Source organism: Ascaphus truei, chromosome 4 (assembly GCF_040206685.1).
Source record: "Ascaphus truei isolate aAscTru1 chromosome 4, aAscTru1.hap1, whole genome shotgun sequence".
Lineage (NCBI taxonomy): Eukaryota > Metazoa > Chordata > Amphibia > Anura > Ascaphidae > Ascaphus > Ascaphus truei.
The window spans coordinates 104,325,743-104,352,228 of record NC_134486.1 but is presented as its reverse complement, the minus strand read 5'-3'; the positions used below and the strand labels follow the sequence as shown (position 1 = coordinate 104,352,228).

At 46.9% G+C, this 26,486-nt stretch overlaps 1 protein-coding gene across 2 annotated transcripts in view; it reads left to right on the top strand.

Annotated features, from left to right (window-relative positions):
• Positions 1 to 211: 211 nt before the first annotated feature.
• The window catches only part of LOC142492980 (barrier-to-autointegration factor-like protein), a 34,300-nt gene continuing 8,025 nt past the window's right edge, over positions 212 to 26,486 (top strand). Inside the window, exons 1-2 of one of the 2 annotated variants that reach the window (XM_075596306.1) lie at positions 212 to 584; positions 11,685 to 11,759. The gene's annotated coding sequence lies outside the window, so the exon portion shown is untranslated. The remainder of the gene's footprint in view (positions 585 to 11,684; positions 11,760 to 26,486) is intronic. The other variant, XM_075596307.1, reaches the window with a different exon arrangement.

Sequence of the window (26,486 nt, the reverse complement as noted above, 5' to 3'; positions counted from 1 at the left end):
CATATGTCCCCAAAGGAAGTGACAGCATGCAGTGTGTTCCCACTTAGTGGTACAGAGCATGTTTGTTCTCTGGGGGGTGATATAAGACACAGCACTGCCTAAAGTTAGGAGTTCAGTTTCCTGTTGTTGTGCTGCCTCTGTTCAGTGAGAGGCACGTGAAGGTCTGCAACAGTGTTGCAGTGTCTCATGCTAGCTGTGAGTCAGTGAGCATACGCAGCAGAGTTAGAGGAGCTGACAGAGACAGAGCAGCTCAAGAGAGAGATGCAGAAGTAGAGAGAGGAGCTTACAGCAGACAGAGAAGCTGGGGAATCTCTCTGAGAGGATAGGTGGAAAGTAGCTCTATTAGAGAAGGGACCTTCCAAAGGGAGTGCTACAAAGAGATGAGTGGCTGAGATGTTATCTGTGAGGGGCAGCTGGCCCACATCACCATGCCAATAAAGATGCCCTGTTCGAATATACCTCCACTGTGTGAGTGTGAAGTTACTCAGCAGTGGATGGCACCACCAAGAAGGAGTTCCTCACCAGGACCATCTCCCTGCGGAAGCACAGATCCTGATGAGGTGGAGGCGCTGCACTGGATATAGGTAGGACTCGCACATACTACCTCAGCTGCCTGTCTGGATGACATCCCCTAATACCATCAAGCGGGAGACTCAGGAGCCCTGTTGCCTACAGGTGCACCACCAGACACGAACACGTAATGGGGACTGGTTAGACTACCCGGGCCAATGTGAGATTGGGGGGTGGGGGGGGGAAACCCGTTACATAACTAATTACCTCTATGCTGCCAAAGACAGAGGTCATTACACTCTGCTCATATTACTCGAACTCTCTGCATGCAGCATTTGATACTGTGGACCACCCTCTTCTCCTTCACATTCTCCATACTCTTGGCATTCGTAAAAAAGCTCTATCCTGGATCTCCTCTTACCTCTCCCATCGTACGTTTCAGTGTCTCTTTTGCTAACACTTCCTCCTCCTCTATCGATCTCTCTGTGGGGGTACCCCATGGCTATATCCTGGGACCCCTTCTCTTTTCTCTTTACACACTCTCTCTAGGTGACCTAATCACCTCTCTTGGGTTCAAATATCACCTCTGTGCTGATGACACACAAATTTACTTATCTACCCCTGACCTTACACCTGCTGTACAGACTAAAGTTTCTGAATGTCTCTCTGCTATATCATCCTGGATGGCCTCCGCCGACTTAATATCACAAAGAAACGCCCTTTACTCTGTTGCTCGACTGCAAAAACTCTGACACAGACCCTCATTCTCTCCCGTCTTGACTACTGTAACCTCCTGCTGTCCGGCCTTCCTGCCTCTCACCTGTCTCCCCTACAATCTATCCTAAACGCTGCTGCCAGAATCACTCAACTCTTTCTTAGATCTGTCTCAGCGTCTCCCCTCCTGAAATTCCTCTCCTGGGTTCCTATCAAATCCCGTATCACACACTCAATTCTCCTCCTCACTTTTAAAACTTTGCACCAGCCCTGCACAACTTATAAAGTGAAACAGGCCAAACTGCTCCAAGAAAAGCAGATTCTGGCCGCACTTTAATAAAAATTACCCCTCACGACTCTGACCTCCCTCCCCCCTCACAACTCTTTCCCCCCCCCCCCTCATCTCACAACTCTTATCGGCGGCGGGGTCCGGCGGTGTGGCGCGATGGCGGGGTGCGGCGATCTCCATCTTCTCCCCTCAAAATTCTACTATTTCCCCTGCAGGTCCTGAAAAAAATGTCTGCGCGGCTTCAAATGACGCCGCGTTGCCATGTCGTCGTGTGATGTCACTTGGCGTCCTGTTGACATGGCAATGCTGCGTCATTTGACGCTGCGCGGCCATTTTTTTCAGGACCAGCAGGGGAAACAGTGACGGAGATTGCCGCACCCAGCCGCCGGACCCTGTCGCTGCATCACCCGCCGTGAAAGCCCCAAAATGTCCTGGTGCAGTCCTGGTATATGGTAAAATTATAATTTTGTCAAAACAGGAGGGGGGGGGAGAAAGAATGGGGGGGGATAACTCGTACTACAGTCTATGTGTGGTAGAGGTGCTAGGGACAGATTTATATATTGAGAACAAGACATAACTTTTAATGGTAAAAATGTAATAAAATGATGGGTAGACATATCCATAATTGTATTATATTTTTACCATTAAAGGTTATGTCTTAATACTGTAACATCACTCCAGATTAGATGAGTGCTAGTATATAGGGGCTCCTTCTGTCTTGTTCTCAAAATGATAATTTTGTAAGGGTTTTTCTGTGTCTAAAGAGGGCAGAATCCATGTAAAAGGAACAAGGAAGCATTAGCAAAAGGGAAAGTGTTTGCTGTGCAGTAATCTCTGCCTCTAACACACTATGGCCACCACCAGCCTTCTAATAATGTAAGGAAAGATGAACAGGTTAAATGTTTCTCATGTTGCCAGGGGGGGACACATTGCAAGGTATTGTCTTTTAAAACATGCTCGGGAACAAGGTTCAAGAATGTGGGGCACAGAGGGAAGTGAGTTACAATCCAGAGACATCACTCGAAGGCCTCGGGCATGGTCAGCGCTTATGCGCTGACCCGTGCTGAGGCGCGCTGCTGCTCGGCACTGAGCCCCTGCAGCCGCAATGAGAGCGGCTTTAGCAGGGGCTCGCGCACGCTTCCGCAAGCTTGCGGGAGCGTGTGTCTCACCGAGTCTTCAGATTTGGCGCTTGCCAGAGCGCAGGGCCGGTCACGTGAGCGGTTCGCCCAATGAGGGCGAACCAGCTCCGTGACGTCACTGGCCCGCCCCCAGACCCGCCCCCGACACGCCCACGGCCTCTGCCCGGATACAACCACTATCTCCCAGGCCTAAGGCTGAGATTATACTCGCCGCGCGCGTGCGATGGAGCACGTGCACGTGCCGCACGCCTGTCGCACACGCGAATGTGAACTCTGACTTTGGGTGATGGGGAGGCGTGGCCGTGATGTCACGTGAGCGGTTCACCATCATTGGCTGAACGGCTTCACGTGACGCGGACGTCACGCGGCCGTCGCGCCTCATCGTGCGCACACTATGGGCGGCCTCGGGATTGAGTCGTGTTGTTCGTGATGCGCGTGCACACGGACGTGCTGTCACGGCAACTATAATCGCGGCCTAAGCCTTGGAATCCCTATCAGGAATTTAAGAGTCAGAGAGACACGATAGAAGAAGCGTATAACAAAATCAAAAGTGAACGAGACGGGTAAAGGGAACACTTAGACATTCTGAAAAAAAAAATTATATATATTTTTTTTATTATTTCAAAATGCCTGTACTGTTAACTTGCAATTAATGTAGGTTGAGTCCAGAATTATGTTGCCTGTTTTGAGACTCAGATATTATATTATAGGTGTAGTTACTACTGTTGTTAATCAAAGTCTGCAGTAACTGGCACCACTATCATATAAGACTCAGAGATTCAATAAGATTATTATTTTTTTCATTTTATTTTGAAAAGGCAACAAATGTTTATTTCATGTTTACATGGATTGCATGCTGCTATCGTAGACCTGAAAAGTAAACCAGACATGGGTCTTGGGCGTGACGGCAGCATTCAATCTGTATGTATTTTTCTAAGGGGTCACTAACCCAGTGTGATTACAGGATCCACTGTGATTTAAAGGCTGTTTTTTTTTAAAGTGACTTTTAATGACAAAATAAATGATTATTTTTTTGTTATGATTTTGACCAAATACGTTTTTTATGTCAATTAGGTTTTTGCTTTCGCCAGGAGGGGGGGGGGGGGGTGTTACAAAATAATAATAATAATAATAATAATTATAATCACCTCACTGTGACAACCAACAAATTGTGTAGCTACAGAAGTAGTGAGATATACAGTACAGTATGTAAATATTTCTGGAGCCATTGTGTATGAGCTGTTAGAGCTGAACAATGCATTTCTTAGTATGTAAATTGTATGACTGTTTCTCTTCACATTTAATTTGTGAATCTCAATCCTTTTGTTCATGTAATCTAGTGTTTCCTAATCTCATGTCTATGAGGAGTCAGAGGGATGGGTTAGCATAGTCTGAGGAATGGTTAGATGTGTAGTGTGAAAGTCAGAATAATGGAAATAGAAGCATATTAAAGATAACTGTCATTGCAAATGCGTAGTAATGTACATTTGTTTTTGTGTTTTATTTCATTTCAAAAGCTCAGATTTGGAAGTGATATGGGAATAATGAGACGGATGAGAATGTATACCATTGATGATTGAGCTAAAATAACACTGCATGCTTTCTGTGTAGTGTATCTTCTAATTTCCTGAAGCCACTACTATTTCTTGTTTGTGTTACACACCCCAGATCTTGAATAAAGGAATCAGTTTGAAGTGTGCGCCTTGAGAACTTGGATGGAAATGTGCTACTACAAGTGTTTAAATCACCACAGCAAAGAATGAGGGGTCCTGGTTATTGGCAACCTCATTACACACATACACAACAAAGAAAATGCCATGAGGTGTAGGTGTGATGGAGGCCACCTGCAGCCTGATACCCGATCCAGACATGGGTCAGGGGGGAGGATAAAGCGTTGAAGTCACAAATGCCTCAAGCTGCAGTGAGATGAAGTTCAGAGGCAATGAAGGCCGGACGTGACTTACTTGTGTGGGTGATGTAAAAGTTCTGCAAAGTGGCTGAAGGTTTCTAAAATATATAAGTGACTGTGAGTGCTTTTATGATTTCACCAAATTATTCCTCACAGTACCCCAAATTTTAGATTGATCGGTATCACATCATTCTGTCCCAGTTTACTATACTGTAATACAATTCAAATCTGAATTAAAGCAAATGAAGGTTACATGGTAGCCTAGCGATAAATAATAAAGTGTAGAACAAGTAATAGGTTGTTTTGTACGTGTTATCAAGTTCTAGTTAGGTGATATACGTACAGATTAATGTAATTGGGAAGGCTCTCTCCTTTATACGTCGTTTGCCCTCTAGGTGGGGAATTGTAAGAATTGAAGTTTGTAATTTCAGCATAAACTGTGATTTGATATTGCAAACTGTCTGACCTAGAAAATATATATGTATATACAGTATATGATTGAATATATATTTATATATGTCTGTTCCTTACATGCCTTTGTCTGAACAGATGGCAGGATGCCATGTGAAAATCAAACAGTGATTATAATTTACACCTCAATGATATATCTCCCCCCAGTTACTGTATGCGAGAAACAGACTGTGTGTCAAAGAGATCGATTAACAACTCAATGAGACATCTTCCCTCAGTTACATTTTACACCTCAATGAGATCCCCCCTCAGTTACTGTATGCAAGAAACTGTTCCAAAGACATTGATTAAATTATTCCTAATAGAAACAGCAAATAGTGGTCTCTCGCTCTATACTGAGAGGGTGCTACCCAAGGATAGTCTCTTCCTATGAAGCTAAACAGAGCCAACACATAAAAAGACGAAAGAGAGATAAAATCCTTTTGGATGGGTGCACTCCTATATGAATCCCTTTAGTACAGATTGTACTTTGGTATATAATATATCACAATGGAACCAGTGGAAATACAGATTCCTATATAACACAGGACTACATAAAGTCGCACGTAAGTGGGAGAGAACTTTTAATCAAAACCACACTGATAGACATATATATGTACACAGTCCATACATCATGATGAAAGGCTAGTTGATGTCTAATTAGCAGTCTAAGGCTGGGTCCCCGGTGGGTGGCGGTGGCAGGGGCCCGGCGGCTGGCGGGACAGCGGGTGGCTGGTGGTGGCAGGGGCCCGGCGGCTGGCGGGACAGCGGGTGGCTGGTGGTGGCAGGGGCCCGGCGGCTGGCGGGACAGCGGGTGGCTGGTGGTGGCAGGGGCCCGGCGGCTGGCGGGACAGCGGGTGGCTGGTGGTGGCAGGGGCCCGGCGGCTGGCGGGACAGCGGGTGGCTGGTGGTGGCGGGGGCCCGGCGGCTGGCGGGACAGCGGGTGGCTGGTGGTGGCAGGGGCCCGGCGGCTGGCGGGACAGCGGGTGGCTGGTGGTGGCAGGGGCCCGGCGGCTGGCGGGACAGCGGGTGGCTGGAGGTGGCGGGGGCCCGGCGGCAGTTCACAGAAGTTGCTGCCAGCTCTGCCCCGCGGCAGGCACCTGTCAGTCCCACAATGGCTGCTTGTGTGCTCACCGGGCCTCCCTCTCACGCGGCGCCGGAAGCTTAGCCCAGCTGACTTCCGGTGCTGCTGAGAGACCCGGCACCGGGTGCAGCGTTTTATTTGTTTATTTTTAACTGGCCGCGGCCGGGCTCCCTGTCCCACGGGGCCAGGGACGCCAACACCGACAGACCCCCCTGTTGGCGGCCCTGTGAGGGATTGTGTGTGTGAGTGTGTGTGTGTGTGTGTGAGTGTTTGTGTGATTGTGTGTGTGTGATTGTGTGTGTGATTTGTGTGCAGGGACGCCAACACCGACAGACCCCCCTGTTGGCGGCCCTGTGAGGGATTGTGTGTGTGAGTGTGTGTGTGTGTGAGTGTTTGTGTGATTGTGTGTGTGTGATTGTGTGTGTGTGATTGTGTGTGTGTGAGTGTTTGTGTGATTGTGTGTGTGTGATTGTGTGTGTGATTTGTGTGCAGGGCCGCCAACACCGACAGACCCCCCTGTTGGCGGCCCTATGAGGGATTGTGTGTGTGAGTGTGTGTGTGTGTGAGTGTTTGTGTGATTGTGTGTGTGTGATTGTGTGTGTGATTTGTGTGCAGGGCCGCCAACACCGACAGACCCCCCTGTTGGCGGCCCTGTGTGGGATTGTGTGTGTGAGTGTGTGTGTGTGTGAGTGTTTGTGTGATTGTGTGTGTGTGATTGTGTGTGTGTGATTGTGTGTGTGATTTGTGTGCAGGGACGCCAACACCGACAGACCCCCCTGTTAGCGGCCCTGTGTGGGATTGTGTGTGTGAGTGTGTGTGTGTGAGTGTGTGTGTGTGTGAGTGTTTGTGTGGTTGTGTGTGTGTGATTGTGTGTGTGATTTGTGTGCAGGGACGCCAACACCGACAGACCCCCCTGTTGGCGGCCCTGTGTGGGATTGTGTGTGTGAGTGTGTGTGTGTGTGAGTGTTTGTGTGATTGTGTGTGTGTGATTGTGTGTGTGTGATTGTGTGTGTGATTTGTGTGCAGGGACGCCAACACCGACAGACCCCCCTGTTAGCGGCCCTGTGTGGGATTGTGTGTGTGAGTGTGTGTGTGTGTGAGTGTGTGTGTGTGTGAGTGTTTGTGTGGTTGTGTGTGTGTGATTGTGTGTGTGATTTGTGTGCAGGGACGCCAACACCGACAGACCCCCCTGTTAGCGGCCCTGTGTGGGATTGTGTGTGTGAGTGTGTGTGTGTGAGTGGTTGTGTGGTTGTGTGTGTGTGATTGTGTGTGTGATTTGTGTGCAGGGACGCCAACACCGACAGACCCCCCTGTTGGCGGCCCTGTGAGGGATTGTGTGTGTGAGTGTGTGTGTGAGTGTTTGTGTGATTGTGTGTGTGTGATTGTGTGTGTGATTTGTGTGCAGGGACGCCAACACCGACAGACCCCCCTGTTGGCGGCCCTGTGAGGGATTGTGTGTGTGAGTGTGTGTGTGTGTGAGTGTTTGTGTGATTGTGTGTGTGTGATTGTGTGTGTGTGATTGTGTGTGTGTGTGAGTGTTTGTGTGATTGTGTGTGTGTGATTGTGTGTGTGATTTGTGTGCAGGGCCGCCAACACCGACAGACCCCCCTGTTGGCGGCCCTGTGAGGGATTGTGTGTGTGAGTGTGTGTGTGTGTGAGTGTTTGTGTGATTGTGTGTGTGTGATTGTGTGTGTGATTTGTGTGCAGGGCCGCCAACACCGACAGACCCCCCTGTTGGCGGCCCTGTGTGGGATTGTGTGTGTGAGTGTGTGTGTGTGTGAGTGTTTGTGTGATTGTGTGTGTGTGATTGTGTGTGTGTGATTGTGTGTGTGATTTGTGTGCAGGGACGCCAACACCGACAGACCCCCCTGTTAGCGGCCCTGTGTGGGATTGTGTGTGTGAGTGTGTGTGTGTGAGTGTTTGTGTGGTTGTGTGTGTGTGTGTGTGTGTGATTGTGTGCAGGGCCGCCAACAGGGGGGGGCTGCCGGTGTTGGTGTCCTGCGCGGCCGGGCCAGTTCATTTAAAAAAAACAAACAAAAAAAGCTGCACCCGGTGCCTGGTCTCTCTGATGGCAGCGCCGGAAGTCAGCTGGGCTAAGCTTTTGGCGCGCTGGAGTGAGAGGGAGGCCCGGCGCACGCGTGAGCAGCCAGCGTGGGACAGACAGGTGCCTGCAGCGGGGCAAGGCCGGCGACAACTGCTGTGACCTGCCGCCGGGCTCCCCGCAGTCCCGCCAGCCACCTGGCCACTGCCCCCCCCCCCCCCCCCGCTGTAGCACAGTCAGCCCCCTGCCACTGCCCCCCCCCACCGCTAGCCACTGCCCCCTCCCCCCGCAGCACCGCCAGCCACCTGGCCACTGCCCCCCCCGCTGTAGCACAGTCAGCCCCCTGCCACTGCCCCCCCCCACCGCCAGCCACCGCCCCCCCCTGCAGCACCACCAGCCGCCAGGCCCCACCACCGCCCCGCAGCACCACTGTATTGGGTGGTGGTGGTGGTGGGGGGGGGGGGGGGGGGCGGTTGGGTTATATTTGTATATGTATTGGGGGGGTGAATTTTTATATGTATTCGGGGGTTAAGTAAAAGTTGCGCGCTAAAATTTGTTTTTCCGTGGTAGGTGCGCTATGGGTTGGAGGAGGGGAGGGGGTTGCTCCTTTCATTTGTCCTGGGCTCCATGATTTCTGTTGGCGGCCCTGATTGTATGTGTGTGTGTGTTTGTGTGTCTGTCAAGTGAAACACACTTTATGAACAACTTTAAAAATAGTAAATTCTCCCGTAATTTAAAATAAAAGTTAAGTAAATTTAGCATACAAACAGAAATTACAACTCCTCTCCTTTTCAGCCTTCCCCCTTGCTCTTTTCCTGCCCCTCTGCATTCTGTCACTCCCCTTGTAGCAAGAGACGTCTCCCGAACTCAAATTACAACTTTCGCTTGGGCTACGGAGACGGGAGACGTCATCCGTAGCTGTAGCCGGCACTATAAGCGCAGCCTTTATGAGGAAATCCAGGAACGTAATCCATTCATATTAACCAAGAACTTATCTAAAGAAATCGGTTTGTGAGTCTTACAGATCGATTTCCTCTGTTTTCCACCTTTTTTTCCACTTTGAAATACTATTTTGCACTATATATTTATTTTTTCCCCAGCGCTATATGCATTACCTGCTTCAATGTACTCAGGACATGCTTGAAAACAAGAGGTCAATGTATGTTTCCTGGCAAAATATTTTCTAAATACATGTAAATAAAATATCTATAGTAGTTAAACTTTTTACTATTAGGTAAACAGTAACAAAGTCTTTCTGATTCACACCAAATATAGACTATATTTTCTGCTGGACACTTTGAAGATACAGTAGCAGCCTTCGTGATATTCCTCTCCTTCATCTGCCTCACTCTTGTTCCTGCCTATTATAAGTAAATGAGCATTTAAACTGTGTGAAATAGCGGTAAGGATTTCTGAATTACCATAACATTTTTTTTTTAAAACAGAATAAGTTAAAAAAAAAACAAAAACACACAAATGGTCCATTTGACTGAGAGAAAACCCTGCCTTTATGAGGACTCATTTAGTAAAATGCAAAGAAATAACTTGTAAAAGTGATTTTGCAGATATGTTTGTAATAAGAGTGAGTTGATCTTTAAAAGGTGCTGTCCAGCTCAGGTCCCTCCATGTATAATTGGATTTACATAAAGTGTAAGTATCGGTCACCAAAATGTAACCCCTTTTACATGTCACTACCACTGGAGAGAAAGACAGACGCTGACATTTGCTAGCCTCTGATACGGGTTATCACACCGCAATCCTGGGGTAGCTGCCATTGACTTGAATGGCATTTAATGCAGGATTGCGGTGTGATAACCCGTATCACAGGTCAGAGAGAAAGGGAGAAGCAGGTTTGCAAGACAGCAATGTCTTTGCCCTACAACACTACAGTACTTGTAGTGATCTAAGAAATAGATAAGGTATGAAATGTTCCAACACAGTCACTTGTTTACGCTATTATAGTTCATGAACTAAGCACTGTACGGATGTCCTCAATAACATACAATCTGCAAGATTTCTCGGTTGAATACAGTATACGTTACACATAATGGCAATCCTAAATAAATAGTGCATTTAAATGTTTAGATCTTTAAAAAGATTAAAACTAACAACTGTATTATCTTGGTACATAATCTATCAGTCAGCAAAAGAGCGCTTCACTTTCAATCGGAAGCAAGTACCATTTTTACTGCCTCAAGAAAATAAACCTGTGACTCTGTATAATTACACAGAGTATCTCAATATTAGACCCTTGTACCATCTTCTCTTCAAAGGCCACTGAAGAAGTGACATTGGAGATTTCGAAATCTGTTGTACAGTTGTATTTATTAAGAATAATTATATTTGCTTTGTCTCCATCTCCCGCGACAAGACTCAATTATAATAATACCAATGAATTATTCTCGTAAAGTGTTTATAGTATCCTCACATAGTAGTTCATCTATGCATTTTTATACATAGTCACAGACAATATAATCATTTACATAGGAGAATTGATTGACACCATGAAGTCTCAACGTGCCTACAATCTAATGTCTGCTAGATAAGGCACACTGTGACAAAGTCAAGTGACCAAGGTCACAGGGAACTGATATGGGGTTTGACACATTTCTCCCTCCTTCTATGCTAATTGCACACTCTCCACCCCAGTATAACTCTTACGTAACATAAAAAAAACATGGACACAAATATATTTGGTGAAACAAGGCCACAGTTTTATTAAAGAAATACTGTAAATACAAATATAGGCTAAAGTATCTGTCGTTTAAATTTCACATGGGTTGAACTTGATGGACATGTCATTTTTCAAACTCATCTTCTATGTAACAATGTTCAGCTTTATTAAAGAAAAGTAAGGATTCATTCCAGGCTAGCCTGCAACAAATGTCCAGAGCCCACAGCCTATCCATGGAAATGATTCCCATTCATTTTACAACCACCAAATGTATACTAAAATGTATAAGGTTACGCACGCCAACCATCTACACTGCCAGCTGAGACAAAAAAAGAGTATATATCAATAATATATATATATATATATATATATATATATATATATATATATATATATATATATATATATATATATATATATATACTCACTTAATAAAGTTATGGTGGGTAAAAAAGTAACAAAAACCCTCCAAAGTAAAGCATATAGCAAATGGAAATATTACTGTATGCTCATTTGCATGTTTTAGACAGGTCTGCAACCCCGCCTTTCATTGTTAAATGATTTTGAAGCAAAAGGTGGCACTGTGTGCTCATTTGCATGTCATTTCCCAGAATCCCTTGCTGCAGTGGAATGCTGTGTGCTGGGTGATAATAGTGAAAAGCGGGGTTGCAGACCTGTCTAAGACATGCAAATGAGCACACAGTAATATTTCCATTTGCTATATATATATACTGTATACATATATGTGTTTTTTGTTATTTTTTCTATATATATATGTGTGTGTGTTTTCTGTTGCTATTTTTTCATTACATCAAAATAACAAACTACATATAATATAAACAAATAAACAATGCATAAAATGTACATATTTCAGGGAAGAGAAACAACTGAAAAACGAGCCGCGCATTGACTAACTGGCACTACGTGCGCCCCCTCGCCCGCGAGACCGGTAAGTTTTAACCCTGTCCACGTGTGAGATGCGGGAGTAGAATGGTGGGCCGGCCGCTTGCTAAATACCGTGGCCTCACCTTCTAGGTACACAAGCTTTTCATTACCTGCCTTTCACCATGACTAATGTCAATGCCCCATTACTGGTTAAGGCAGTAACTGGATCAAGTAAGCAAAAAGCCAACATTTATTCAACCATCAACCATTCCCAACGTCAATATCTGTATTGTATGTCTTTATTTGTATGTCTTTATTAATATCTGGCCTAAACTGTGCCACCAGTCTTCAGTCCGGAGGGAAGGGTGAACTGTTTGAACTTTACAGCTCTGGTTGTCCTTGTCAAAGACAAACATTGTACTTACTAACTCCTATTAATAACGGGGCTTGCACAACACATTAAAAAACAACAGAAGCCTTTCTGGTAATGAACAGGCAACATTATTACTTGCTATAATGTGTCCAAATGTTTAACCGGTGTGGTCCTGTTACTTCTGGGTGCAGGTGGTCACTGCTATGCACTAGACTGTTATCATTGTTTTGTAATGTTGACATTTCAAACTCTTGTAACGATTTCCTCAGTGTAAAACCGCATTTAGGCTCACAGGGATCCTTTTTGTTTGGGCATTCTAGCATCTATTTGTAGTAAATGACAGTTTTTGGTTCTTTTCATGCTCCTGTGGTTTGATGTGGTGAAAGGGATTTTTAAATAATTTAACCGCTTTTCAATCAGGTTAAAGCTGCAGTTCAAGCAATAACCTACATGTGTTTAAAAAAAATAAATCAGTTCTGTATGTAACGGTGTTTCCCCCAAATGATGGAAGATTTTGCCATTGCAGTGTGTGTGGTGCATGCTACCTGTTGGTAAGCAGGAGGGCTGAGTCGTCCGCCGATGGTTGTGGGGACACAGAACCGGGTACATACCCCACATGGTTCTCTAGGAGTGCAGCGCCTCCATCTCCCGTAGGCTCCAGCTGTATGCAGGCGATCTCCTATGATAGAAATACTCCCTCTCCTCCCAGTAAGATCACACACCAGGCAGGAGGTACATGAAACAGGAATGGTTTTATTGGCTTAGCACTCACAAGCACGGCAGTGGCCCAACACAGTCTGAGTAGGCTACCCAGCTGTAGGATGGTCCCTGGACAACCACTATGGTTCAAGGGCCCCTGCAGCTGTCCTTGCTCTTCCCAACCCCTCTAGCAGAGGCAAAGGAAAGGTCCACACTCACTCTCCCCCGAGGGGAAGAGGAACAGAGAAGGCCCAATGCTCAGGCACTGTGCTGTGTGACCTGTCTCTCTCAAGTGGGGAGAGGCACTCCTAAATTTGGGCGGCAATCACCCTTAAGTACAACCAGGAGGAGGGCACCAGGTCTGATCCAGGATTGGATATACTCAGGCCTAGTTCCACCTCCTCCCCCTGTCACTCAAGGTTACTGCAGGGAGTGGGGAAAACCCATGATTACTGGCAGGCCTGCTCTTACCAGGGCTTACTGCCAGTGAGGGCAGACTGGTAGCCAGAAACCAGTCCTGGCTACATGTACTATAAGAAAATACTTGTAGCAACAATTTTTAAAGACATTTTTAATGTATTCTAATGTAGCAAGCATTTTTGTTTCTATAGAAACCACTTACAAATTCACATCCCATTCCGAAACAGGATCTGGCTCTTGAGCCCTGCCCTCTCTCTAGCAGTGCACCAATTGTATCTAGTACTGAATTGTCACACTGTCCCTGAAAGGTCTGTCGGGATGCATAATTGTCCCGTATTTATGGGCAACGGAGGAGGACCATGGTGGTGGCAGAAGGTGGGGAATGGCGGCTGCGGGAAGACCATGGCAGCAAAGGGCAGTGATGGAGACCGCCCTAGCGGTATTGTCCACCCACTACTGCCCTCTGCCGCTGCTGACATGGTCCTCCTGCGCAGCGACGATCCCTCGCCTTCTGCCGCCGCACCGCTGCCATCCTTCTCCTCCCGTCGCTGCCGGCTGGACCTTCATCCCTGAATTGTCTGCTGCCAGAACGGGCTCCATTCCATAGGTAAGTGCTGTGCAGTGCACTTTCAGCAAGGGGGGGGAGGGCTGAGAGATGAAGGGAGGGCTGGGAGGTGGAAGGGGCTGTGTGAATGAGGAGGAGTGGGGACTGTGAGAAGGGGGGGCTGGGAGGAGGAGGAGTGGGGCTGAGAGATGGAGAGGCTTAGAGATGGAGGAAGGCCGGGGGCTGTGAGGAAGAAGAGGGGGCTGTGAAGAGAAGGAGGAGGAGGGGGGCTGTTAGGAGGAGTAGGGTGCCTGTGAAGAGGAGTAGGGTGGCTCTGCGGAGGAGTAGGGTGGCTGTGAGGAGGGGGCTGAGAGCTAACGAGACAAAACTCCAAATTGAAAAACACAATCTATGACCTGGAGAACAGGTTAAGGAGAAACAGCATAAAAATTGTAGGAATCTTTGAAGAGGTCAAAACACTGAATCTACTCAGCTTCACCTCAGAGGATCTCGCTAGACTCCTAAACATGGATGACCAGCACATCCCACTAAAAATCGAGAGAGCACACAGGCTGGGCCCAGAAAGAGACGACTGCTCTAATACTACAAGACCCAGGTCGGTACTGATTAAGATGCTGGACTTTCATGCTAAGGTGGCCTGCTGAGAGCCTATAGAAAAGCTAGTTTTAGGAAATAAAATTCTCCTCTTCCAGGACGTCTCAGTAGAGATCAGTAAGACAAGAAGGGAGTTCACTCCTATTTGTTCCTCGTTAATGTTCCAGCCCTTCCTACAGGATCGTGTAGCGGCAGGGCAACAGACAGATTTCCTGGGGCCCAGCGTAGACTTACATCCGCGCCCCCCCTCCCCGGCGGTATTACGAGCCCCCCCCATTTCACACCTCACGAGTCTATTTCCCACCCTCTTCCCATGTATTTCTCCCCTTCTGTCTCACTCCCTCTTCCTCAATCACCCCCCTCCCGCCTCGCATGTATTTCTCTCCGCTGCGTCTCATTCTTACTCCCTCTTTTCCTCACTCACTGTCTCCCTCTCCTGTCACTCAACCCCCCCCCAAAACAATACATATAACCCCACTTCACCCAATACATATTAAAAAGCCCCCCACTCTCCCAATACATTTTAAAAAGCCCCCCACTCCCCCAATACATTTTAAAAAGCCCCCCACTCCCCCAATACATTTTTAAAAGGCCCCCACTCCCCCAATACATTTTTAAAAGCCCCCCACTCCCCCAATACATTTTTAAAAGGCCCCCACTCCCCCAATACATTTTAAAAAGCTCCCACTCTCCCATACATATAAAAAAGCTCCCACTCTCCCATACATATAAAAAAGACGCCACATCCCTAATACATATTAAAAAGACCCCCCACCCACCAATACATATAAACAAGACCCCCACTCCCCCAATACATATAAACAAGACCCCCACTCCCCCAATACATATAAATAAGACCCCGCTCCCCCAATACATATTTTAAAAAACAAACTTACCTTGTGGATAGTCTGTGGGGGGCCTGTCCGGCCGGCACTGTAAGTTGGGCCTGACCTCTGGCCAGGCCCGGCTGCTGGTCCTCTCGCGGCCGGGCCTCAGCTTTCACTCACAGCAGGACTCTATCCCTCTGTCCCACTCCGAACTGGCACACGCCGAGTCTCACTCTATGCCGGAAGCTGGGCCAAGCCTACTTCCAGCGTGCTGGCGTGACAGAGTCCCATCGGCATCTGAGAGAGAGCCGGGGCCCGGCCAGGAGAAGACCGACAGCCAGGCCTGGCCAGAGGTCGGGACAAAGTTGCGCTGCAAGCCAACAGCCCCCCTGCCGCCACTGGGCCCGGGCCACCTACCTTCTGTCCCCCCCTGTCGGCGACCCTGGGTAGTGGGTAGTGGGTAACGCAAATAATACTCTGAATGGCACTATGTTTGGAGATACTGTGATATTTGGCGTAAAATTAGAAAATATTTCGAACTACCACAAAGGGTAGCACAAGAAAACATAGTTTTTAGGACTTGATTCAGTAAAAGACTTGTTCATGTCATTGACTGTTTTAATTTGGGACAACAGATTTTTCCAGCCTTCCAATAACTCAAAGAAAGATATCAATTACTAAATAAATACTTCTTTGCCTACTTACAGTTGAGACATTATGTGACTTCCTTGACGAGGGAACATCCATCCTTACTAGAACATAATGCCTTGGAGTCAGATCTTGGGATGTCCACTCAAATGGGTTTCACCTCTAAACTTATCAATACCGCCCTTGTGGAAACTCGTACTGTGGGTCTCTGGAACACCTTATTGGTCAAGTGGCAGGCAGACTTCCCTGATCTGACAGATCAAGAAGACCTGGTCAGAGGCTATGGGAGTGTCCGTTCCATCAGAGGGTGCCAATTTGAGGGAACTGCAGATTAAGATATTGAACCAGGCACTCCTCACCCCAGCACAACTAAACAAATAACAACACAATTCTCTGATAGGGTGTAAAAAGTGCGTCAGTAAAAGTGCCAATATCTCCTTGGTGGTACTGCAGAAGGACAAAGAAATTCTGGTATAAAACCATAAGGTTTTTAGACAAGCTGCTAAAAACAAAGCTTCCTCACAACTTTAAATCAATGATATTCGGATATATGGAAGGCTGGAATACTTTGACCGTCAGTTTGCCACAGCTGGCGGGAATGATTCTCCTCCCAGCATGCAAGCTGAATCTGGTCAACTGGCTAAAACCATACTCTCCAACAACTGGACAATTAGGATCTTTTCTGTTCGCAATAATGATGAGGGAAAAATTTGACACGTGGTGACATGAAAAGAACAGATAAGTTCCTGAGTAAATGGAAACCCTTATTGGAAATGGACCTTCCCCCTGGAGAGACGTGAGCCCACTATAGACTGTATTTCATACTCCTCGTGTCCTTGAAGTATCACAGGGTCGGGTCTACGGGTATAATCTGGAAAGAGAGTACTCTGTACAAAAGGCTTCAATAACGAGGTATGAAAAACGCTGGGTATCCTCATTGCTGGTGGAAGTTGTAGACGGAGGAGACAGGGTTAATTTGTTCCAGTATGGAAAAGGGTCCCAGAAATTTAGGTGCCAATTTTGGGGTAGGAGTTTTTAGTCGAATATTTTTTGCCGAAAGCCAGACCTTATTCCCTGGCTTGTATCTGGGAGAAGCTTGGCGACATCGATCAGCCTGAAGTTTGAACTTTCCTGCAGCCTCCTGGAGAGATGACTAAACCTTAGTTCAAGAGTCCTGAAGTAAGGAGATCCGTTCGTCGGCAGCTGGCACTCCTGAGGGAGTATTGGAGATGGGAAGACGAGCAGGATGGAATCCGTCATTTATAAAAAATGGGGATTCGCGGGTAGATTCGTTCTTCATGGAATTAATAGCAAACTCTGCCCAAGGCAGCAGTTCCGACCAGTTATCTTGGGTCTCGGACACAAAACAACGCAGATATTGCTCTAAAGTCTGGTTGACTCTCTCCGTTTGTCCATTTGTTTGAGGATGATATCTTGAGGAAAAAGATAGTGAAATTCCGAGTATTTTGGAGAAAACTCGCCAGAACCTGGATACGAATTGGGAGCCCCTGTCCAAAACTATAGAAGTGGGAATCCCATGAATCCGAAAAATCCCCTTGGAAAAAATGTCCACGAGGGTGGGTGAGGTGGGCAGGCCCTTGAGGGGAATAAAGTTTACCTGTTTAGAAAAGCGATCTATTACTACTAAGATGGTGTTCATCCCTTTAGATCTGGGTAATTCAACAATAAAGTCCATAGAGATATGGGACCAGGGGCGTTCCGGAATGGGTAAAGGCAAAAGTAAGCCGGAGGGTTTTGCTTTGAGCGCAAGTGGGGCAGGCGCAGGTGAATTCCCAGATGGTACTAGCCATTTTAGGCCACCAAAAGGTGCGTTGGATAAGATCCAGGGTTTTCCGGAAGCCGGGATGTCCTGCAGAGCGGGCAGAATGACCCCACTCTAAGATTTTGGGACGAAATTCATGAGCAGCATACAGCCACCCTTCTGGTACCTCTAGACCACCCGGAATGTTCCTTTGAGCCCTAAGGATCTTGTCCAGAATGTTGAATGAGGCCGCAGAAATTATAAGTCCCTTGGGCAGAATAGTCTCGGGAACTTCTTCGGGTCTCTCCTCTGGGGAGAACTGTCTGGATAAAGCGTCCGCCTTTACGTTCTTGGTGCCCGGGATGTATAATAAGGTGTAATTAAATCTGGAGAAGAAGAGTGACAAGCGAGCCTGGCGGGAGCCCAGGCGACGTGCAGTCTCAATATAAAGAAGGTTCTTATGGTCAGTAAGAATAGAAATTGGCTCTAGACCTCTCCAGAAGGTGTCTTCACTCCAGAAGAGCCATCTTAATAGCCAGCAGTTCTCTATTACCCACATCGTAGTTCTTCTCAGCAGAGGAAAAAAAATTTGAGAAAAAAACACAGGGGTGCAACTGGTCTTGCGGGGAAGATCTTTGAGAGAGCGCGGCTCCTGCACCGCAATCCGATGCATCAACCTCCAGGATAAAGGGCAGACTCGTGTCAGGATGTCGAAGAATAGGGGCGGAAACGAATGTACGTTTTAAAGTTTCGAAGGCTGAGGCTGCCTCAGGAGACCAAGCTGAGGGGTCGACCCCTTTTTTCGTGAGAGCGATGATGGGTGCAATTATGGTGGAAAATTCCGAATAAACCTTCGATAGTAATTCGAAAAGCCTAAAAAACATTGAATAGCCTTGAGGGAATTGGGTTGTGGCCAGTTGAAGTTTCTCGGGGTTCATAGAGAAACCTTTGCCGGAGATGATGTATCCAAGGAAGGGCGTAGAGGACAGATGAAAGAGGCATTTCTTCATTTTGGCGTACAAGTAATTTGAACGGAGGCGGTAAAGGACGAGCCTGGTGTGTCGAATATGATCCTGGAGATTGTTGGAAAAGATGAGAATATCGTCTAGGTATACGATAATAAAGAAATTGAGTACGTCTAGAAAAATTTCGTTTATGAAGTCCTGAAAGACTGCTGGGGTGCTACAGAGCCCGAAGGGGATCACCAGGTACTCGTAGTGACCGCTACGTGTATTGAAGGCGGTCTTCCATTCGTCACCCTCCCGAATAAGAATAAGGTTGTACGCCCCACGGAGGTCCAATTTCGTGAAGATCTTAGCCCCCTGGAGTCTATCAAACAGTTCGGATATGAGGGGGTGGGGGTATCGGTTTTTGACCATGATCCGGTTGAGGCCCCGATAGTCGATGCAAGGTCGAAGAGAGTTATCCTTCTTTTTAACGGAAAAAAAACCCGCACCGGCGGGGGAGGATGAATGGCGTATGAAGCCCTTCTCGAGGTTTTTACGGATGTATTCGTCCATGGCCTTGGTCTCTGGAACGGAGAGAGGATAGGACTTGGATCTAGGAAGTGTAGCACCAGGAATCAGGTCGATAGGACAGTCGTAAGACCTGTGGGTAGGCAAAACTTCAGCTGTAGTTTTGCAAAAGACGTCCAGGAAATCGGAGTAGGCCTCTGGTAGGTCGATCTTAGGAGTCGACGGAACTGTAATCCCCGTGTGTTGCATGGGAGGAATGGTGCTAGAGATAAGTAACGCCTTCGGTCTTGAGTCCCATTGTATAGGAGTGCGCGCCCTCCAGTCAATACGGGGATTGTGCTGCAGAAGCCAGGGTAGGCCAAGGGTTACCTGGGTCCCGGGGGAATGAATCACATCCAACGTAAGGGTTTCAGTGTGACCATCGGTGGAAGATAAGGTGAGAGAAATCGTCTCAAGAGAAATGGAGGCCAGGTTCAAGGGTCGACCGTCGATCCCTTCTAGTCCGATGGGTACTCTCTTCCTAATGAGTGGAATATTATTAAGATTTGTGAATTCCTGATCCACAAAGTTCCCACCTGCCCCGGAATCAACAAAGGCGCCCACAGAGGCGCGGAATGAGGGGCCCGAAAGAGTGACCGGAATCAAAAGCTTCTTGGGGAGCTCGTCTTTGGAAAGGGGTCAAGGAGAAATGGCACACAGGGAGAGCCCCTTTATACTCACTGGGTGGAGTCGTTTCCCGGACGCAGGGGACAATTCCGAATCAGGTGTTCAGGAGATCCGCAATAGAAGCACAGCCCACGGTCCCTTCGAAGTTGTTGTATTGGTGGTCGGGTCTGTTGAGTACCCAGTTGCATGGGCTCCGGGGATTCCAGGGCTGGGAACCGGTTCGACTGAGGTCTTGGAACCGGAAGAAACCTAGGAAAGGGGGCGACCAAAGGCACAAAACGAGGACGTTGACGGTCGGAGCGTCGCACCTGGAGTCACTGATCCATCCGAATAGCCTGAGCAATCAGTTCCTCCAACGCTCCTTGTCACGGTGACTTATGACAGGCTGCAATTTACACCAAATAACTGGGTTGAACTGGTACGAGACTTAGATATGATAAAATATAATTTATTCCTTGATAAAGGTGAACACAACAGATTATACAAATAACAGGCAAAATATGGACACTTACTTAAGATGGAAATGATGAAACAGTCATATCTGGACTGGCAGTTCATACAGCAATCTTCATAATCATCAAGACACGAAAAGCATGAAAGACAATAGCCATAGGCTGAGCCTGGTTCTTATACCATTATTTCCCATTGAACACAACCTAAACCCAGCCCCTCTCATAAATCAGTGGTGAGGTTGACAGTTTTCCTCAGAGTAAAACTCCTCCCACCCAAGGACGTTTAAAAACTGTTTTTCCTATCTAAATAACTTCATTTCAGTAATACATACTGGCACGCGAGACATATTAATACATTCCGGCACGCATGCCGCTCCCAATGAGACGAAATATTTCCGTGTGTAACAGGGGACTTATCCCTGTTCAGTAATGTGCCTTTAATCTAGCAGTGTGGTAGTTAATTACTAAACACCACCTGCCTGATTGAGATGGCTTATAAAAGTCTGTCTGTTCAGACAGGAAGTAACTCCTTAGCTCTGACAGAGAGCTGACCTTTGGAGACACCACAATGTCTTGAGTTCTGCCAGCCACACAGCAGAGCTGATTGCAAGACACCCAAAAAGACTTCTAAACCTGGATGCTGATATTTTTCTGTGCACGCACGGGTGCGGTTCCAGGAGAGCAGAGAAGCTTACTCTACAGCTGATAAACAGATAAGACTTTCCTTATTAAGAGACTGCTTATATCTGCTTATTTTCGTGCTATGTGTTTGGGATGGGAGAAATGCTTAACTAATGGAGATGTGAACTAATTGCAAGGATTTCACTAGAAATACTCCCAAGTGAATGGAAGCTTTGTTCCCCCCTGTGTTTGGATAATTTCCTGATGAAAAGGAAAAGGCACAATAAAGCCTATTATAATTTCACATTATAACGACTCCAATTGTGTACCTCTGTGAACGTCCGTCTACATTTGGTGTCAGTAGTGGGATAAGAGGTGTCTTTGTAGTTAAAAAGGACCGGGGATTTTTATGTGAAATTTTTTGTTATGCTTTTTGCCTACAAACAGTCTAAACAACTTGAAAAAAAAAAACCTCTCATGCAGCAGAGGCAGAGTTAAAGGGGTACACACCACTGAAACTTACACTGCACTGAGACTTACAAAAACCACGGATGGACTCTTTTCCCCAATCCCAAGAGACTGCTGAAGCAGGTAAACCTTTAATTGCCTATCACAAAGTGTAATACGGTCATTGAAATAGGGGTTTTGCCTTCCAGCCATAGTCAGGGTTCAAGAAGTGAGTCAGCCCTTAAAAAGGGATAGGTGTTTATTGTTTTCAAAAGATTCGCTGAAGCAGTGAATACAGATGGTGACCCATGAGGGGTTCTGATTTTGCAAATAAAGGTTGCCACACCGCATAGGGCTACCAGCTGTGAATGGAGTATATGCAGAAAAGTGTGAAAATTGATACAAAGACTGTGCTGAAGCAGGAGAATTTTTAGCAAACAAATGCTGAGTGTAAAATTGCCCTATAAAGGAAAAAGGTTTTTCAAAGCCAATTGCTGAGTGTTGAGTCACCCTGCCGGGAATGAAAGAAATAGTCCACTGCAAAGAATGGTTTTTTTTTCTGCAAGTAAAAAAGTATGCCTATTATCTTGGGAGCAAAACAGACACCCAAAGAGTGAAGTGTGAATGCCATAATACCCAAAGATGAGACTGAAAATTACTGAACTCAGGCAGAAAACCAAATTCTGTTGCTGAAGCGGAGGGATTGCACCCAGCAAGTAAATGGTGTATAGCAAATAGACTTTTTTTTTACCTAGCAACTGCACATCTTGTATACCTGATAAAAGAAAATGCATGCTGATATTGAAAAAAAAAAAAAAAATTACCCAAGAAAGAAAAGTCTACAGAGATGCCTGTGAGAGCTACGACATCTACAAGCAAAATATGCCCATCTGTAGGACTATCACAATTGGGGGTTCTAGCAAATACAGTGGCAACAGCTGCAATAGCGCCTCCTGAGGTCAGGAAGAAAATTACACCTGATAGCCTAAAAATGAAGGACAAGATGCAGCGTTCCTGTAATGAACCCTACCCCACGGAAGAGTGGCCCTTCCAGGCCAATAAAGAGGAAGACATCTCTTACGGGGAACCCGAACCAAGTCACACCCACAAAACACCCCAAGAATGGTGGGGGTGCCTGAACTCGGCACGAACAGAAAAGACCACTCCCTTTGATGACGAATATGATCAGCAGGAGACAGAGCGGGAGCAGTGGATCACCGAATATTTCTGTCAGCTAAAGCAGCTGCAAGAAAAGCCTGGCGTATATATAATGAAGCTGCTAAAACTTCAAATGAAGATGGAGACCCCAATATCCCTGAAGGGACGGTGTCATCCAAATAAAAAAGGAAGAAAAATAAAAAGAAAAGCAGTTCTTCACTTACCGTGGAAGGAACAGACACGTCCGCAGATCCTGTGGAGGAAAAGGGGGACCGAGTTGCCCTGCAGCCTAGAGAAAATGGAGAATTCGTCCCACGGTTAACCGAATATCCAGAGGGCCCAAGGCAGAAGTCGTGTAACCCAAAGAAGTGTCTGTCCGGTGCCATCAGTGAGGAACCCTCAACTAGTCATCCCAGGGAAGCGGAGTCGGAACCAGTGAGTGACGATCCCTTGACCAGCCCTGAAGACGCCCTGAAAATTGCCAGGCATGACTGTGACCTGCTCTGTGAAGAATTAGGAAGAGAGAGAGAAAAAATAATGCTAAGCTACAAAAGACTGTGCTCGCAATTTATTCTGCGGCCAAGACCGAATTGGAGGATCTCAAGACTGAGCTAGATACTGCAAAGGCTACTATCTCCACCATGGATGAAAAGCAGAGCCAATCTGTTAAAATGGTGGCTACGCTAAAGCGGAAGTATGAGGAGGCACTGAAGCAGATGACAGTCTTCCAGCAAGAGGTTCACACTCTTCGTATAGAGCTTGATGCCTCACATCATGAAACCAACAGCTGCCGCACAGACCTGGAAGTTTCCAGAAAGGAACTACACATTCTCACTGAGGAGCTGGACATTGCTAAAGAAACTATTGGTAATCTTGGTACAGTTCTCAAAGTCTCTCAGAAGGAGCTTCAGACCCTCAACCTAGAGAAGGAAGTCTCACGCCAGGAGATTGTCATTCTCAAAGCAGATGTGCGTAAATGGAAGGAGGACTGCAAAGAAGCCCTGAAGAATACAGAGACTGAAAAAGGAGAAAGTTCAAGATTAAAAAGAGAAAACTTAAAACTGAAGGAAGAAAATTTTCAGTTAACAGAAGAAGTCAAGGAAAAGTTTGACGCAGAGCACCGACTGCAGAACCAACTGCAAGGTCTGCGTACACACCTCCAGTATGCTGAGGAGAAGCAGCAAACGCTACAAGAAGAAAAACTGCAGGCTGCTAAAGAGGTACAAGCACTGCAGGAACGTCTGAATACCCAGTACGTCCCCACAGAGCAGTATGAGGAGCTAAAGGCCACGCTGCATGTCTTCAGAGCATCGTTGGAAGCGGAGCTTCGATACCAGGTGACTCTGTATGAGAGGGAGCGTGAGAAGGCTCAGAAACTGGAGCAAGAGCTGGAGAGACAGAGAGACTGTTCCATTCCCTTGAGTCAGTACACCAAGGAGAAAACAGACGCAGCGGCAACCTTGACGACAAAAATTACAGAGCTCCAGAATATGAAGGAGACTCTGATACAGATACCTCCAATACGGAAAAGGGTATTGGCTCTGCCCAAGCACCAGTATCCCACAGTAACTAATGCCCATAAGGACAAGGGTACAGTGAGAGTTGGGGACTCCATGCAACTTCAAAACAAAATTACGAAGTTTTAGCCACCAAAGAAAGCACTAGCCAAACCTACAGCTGCCCAACAGGCAACAAACAGAGGTAGGAATGCAGAATCAAAGCCAGAAGAATCCTTAGCTGAAGAAGCTGAACTGGCGACTCCGTGGTGTGGAGAAGCTGCAGAAAGACCACTTCAAGAGCAGAAAACTCTAAGGGCTAGTCCTAACTGCTCTACAACTGTTGCCATACACTTTGTCTACAAAAAGAGGAGTGCCCGATGCAACAGAAATCTCAAGACTGCGCATGCGATAAAAAGACTTTAAGTCCTCCTCGAGCGACTGAGGAGTGCTGATCGCAAGCACCTTCGGGAGGAGACAAAAATAAACTGGAGAAAGGGCTCAGAAGGTTCTCTTCCTCCACCCACTCTCATTCAAGTCACAGAAAGATCTCGAATGAGAGTGGAAGGATGGGCTTTGGCCGTGGTAAGCCCGAGCTTCCCACAAACAGGGGAGGTATGTAACAGGGGACTTATCCCTGTTCAGTAATGTGCCTTTAATCTAGCAGTGTGGTAGTTAATTACTAAACACCACCTGCCTGATTGAGATGGCTTACAAAAGTCTGTCTGTTCAGACAGGAAGTAACTCCTTAGCTCTGACGGAGAGCTGACCTTTGGAGACACCACAATGTCTTGAGTTCTGCCAGCCACACAGCAGAGCTGATTGCAAGACACCCAATAAGACTTCTAAACCTGGATGCTGATATTTTTCTGTGCACGCACGGGTGCGGTTCCAAGAGAGCAGAGAAGCTTACTCTACAGCTGATAAACAGATAAGACTTTCCTTATTAAGAGACTGCTTATATCTGCTTATTTTCATGCTATGTGTTTGGGATGGGAGAAATGCTTAACTAATGGAGATGTGAACTAATTGCAAGGATTTCACCAGAAATACTCCCAAGTGAATGGAAGCTTTGTTCCCCCCTGTGTTTGGATAATTTCCTGATGAAAAGGAAAAGGCACAATAAAGCCTATTATAATTTCACATTATAACGACTCCAATTGTGTACCTCTGTGAACGTCCGTCTACACCGTGTAATACTAAAATTAAGAGAGATATTAATATCTGTCGCTTAGGACCTGCTACACATCATGTGTTTGTAATCGTTATGTGCGAATCAATCCCATGAATACACATACAGTATGTAGCTTTTAGCACGTTCAGCCGAGGACATCTCATAACATTCTTATATTTAATAAGGTCACTCATTCTGATATCTGCTTGCGTAACCGCACCCCTGGCCCCCATCAATACATCCTTTGAAGCAGGGACCCCTGGGTAGTGGACATTTGTCACCTGGTGTTAGATTTCACACCCAATGCCCCAGACCTCCTGTCCTAGCTGTCTCCCAGCAATATATGTTAACATACACCAAACCCCCTCTGTACCTTTTCACACCCAAACTTCAATCAAGCCTTTTGAAGCCCAGATTTTTCTGAAAAGACACACCACATTTGTATTTTCTTAAACTGTAGCTCATTAACCCCTTAAGCCCCAGTGTGTGTGTGTGGTGCAGACACTGGCATAACACGATACATTTACACAGGGGAATAAACATTTGGATATTGAAGCAAGGCAAAACACATTACTGGACCTCAGTCCAGTTAACCCCTTGCTCCCCTGAGGAGAGTAGAGGGTGGCCAAATGGGGTTGTAACCCCTTTAATCCCGGGCCAAATCCTCCCTCTCGTCACACTCCTGGCCTGGGATGAGCGGCGAGTTCGTCCTTTACTGTATCCGATAACCCCTGCCATAAGACGGCGATGAGTGCCTCCTGGTTCCAACGGGTCTCAGATGCTAGGGTCCAGAATTCCAGAGCATATCTGGCCACAGAACGGTGCCCCTGTGACAAAAGTAGAAGGGAAGAAGAGGCCGTATCCCGGCGTGCGGGAGTGCCAAACACCTGCTGAAACTCCTGACGAAAGAGAGCATAGTCTTGGGTTATCTCTGGCCGTAATTCCCAAATCGGAGAAGCCCACGCCAGGGCGCCACCAGTCAAGAGGGAGTACACATACGCCACTTTCTTACGTTCCGTGGTAAACTGAAGAGGCGCCATCTCGAATTGGACATCACACTGGTTTAGGAATCCGCGGCAGGCCTGCGGATCACCAACGAAGGGTTTCGGTGCGGGTATCTTGGTCTCTGGTACGGCTGCGCCAAGAGATCCGGGCTGAGACGGGGAGGAAACGCTAGGTGGTGCACCCTGGAGAGAAAGGTTGGTTAGCCGTTGAGCTAGGTCAGAGATCTGGGTAAACATGGTTTGGTTCTGTACCACCAGGGCCGAGAGAATTTGGTCTAAGGCAGGTTCATCAGTCTCAATCTGGTCTGCGTCGGTTGGGCTCTGCATAATGTCACGGTAGTGCTGCCCGCACACCAGACCCATCCCAAGACTGAGGTGGAAAGTATAATATCACGCACCCGCAGCAGAGG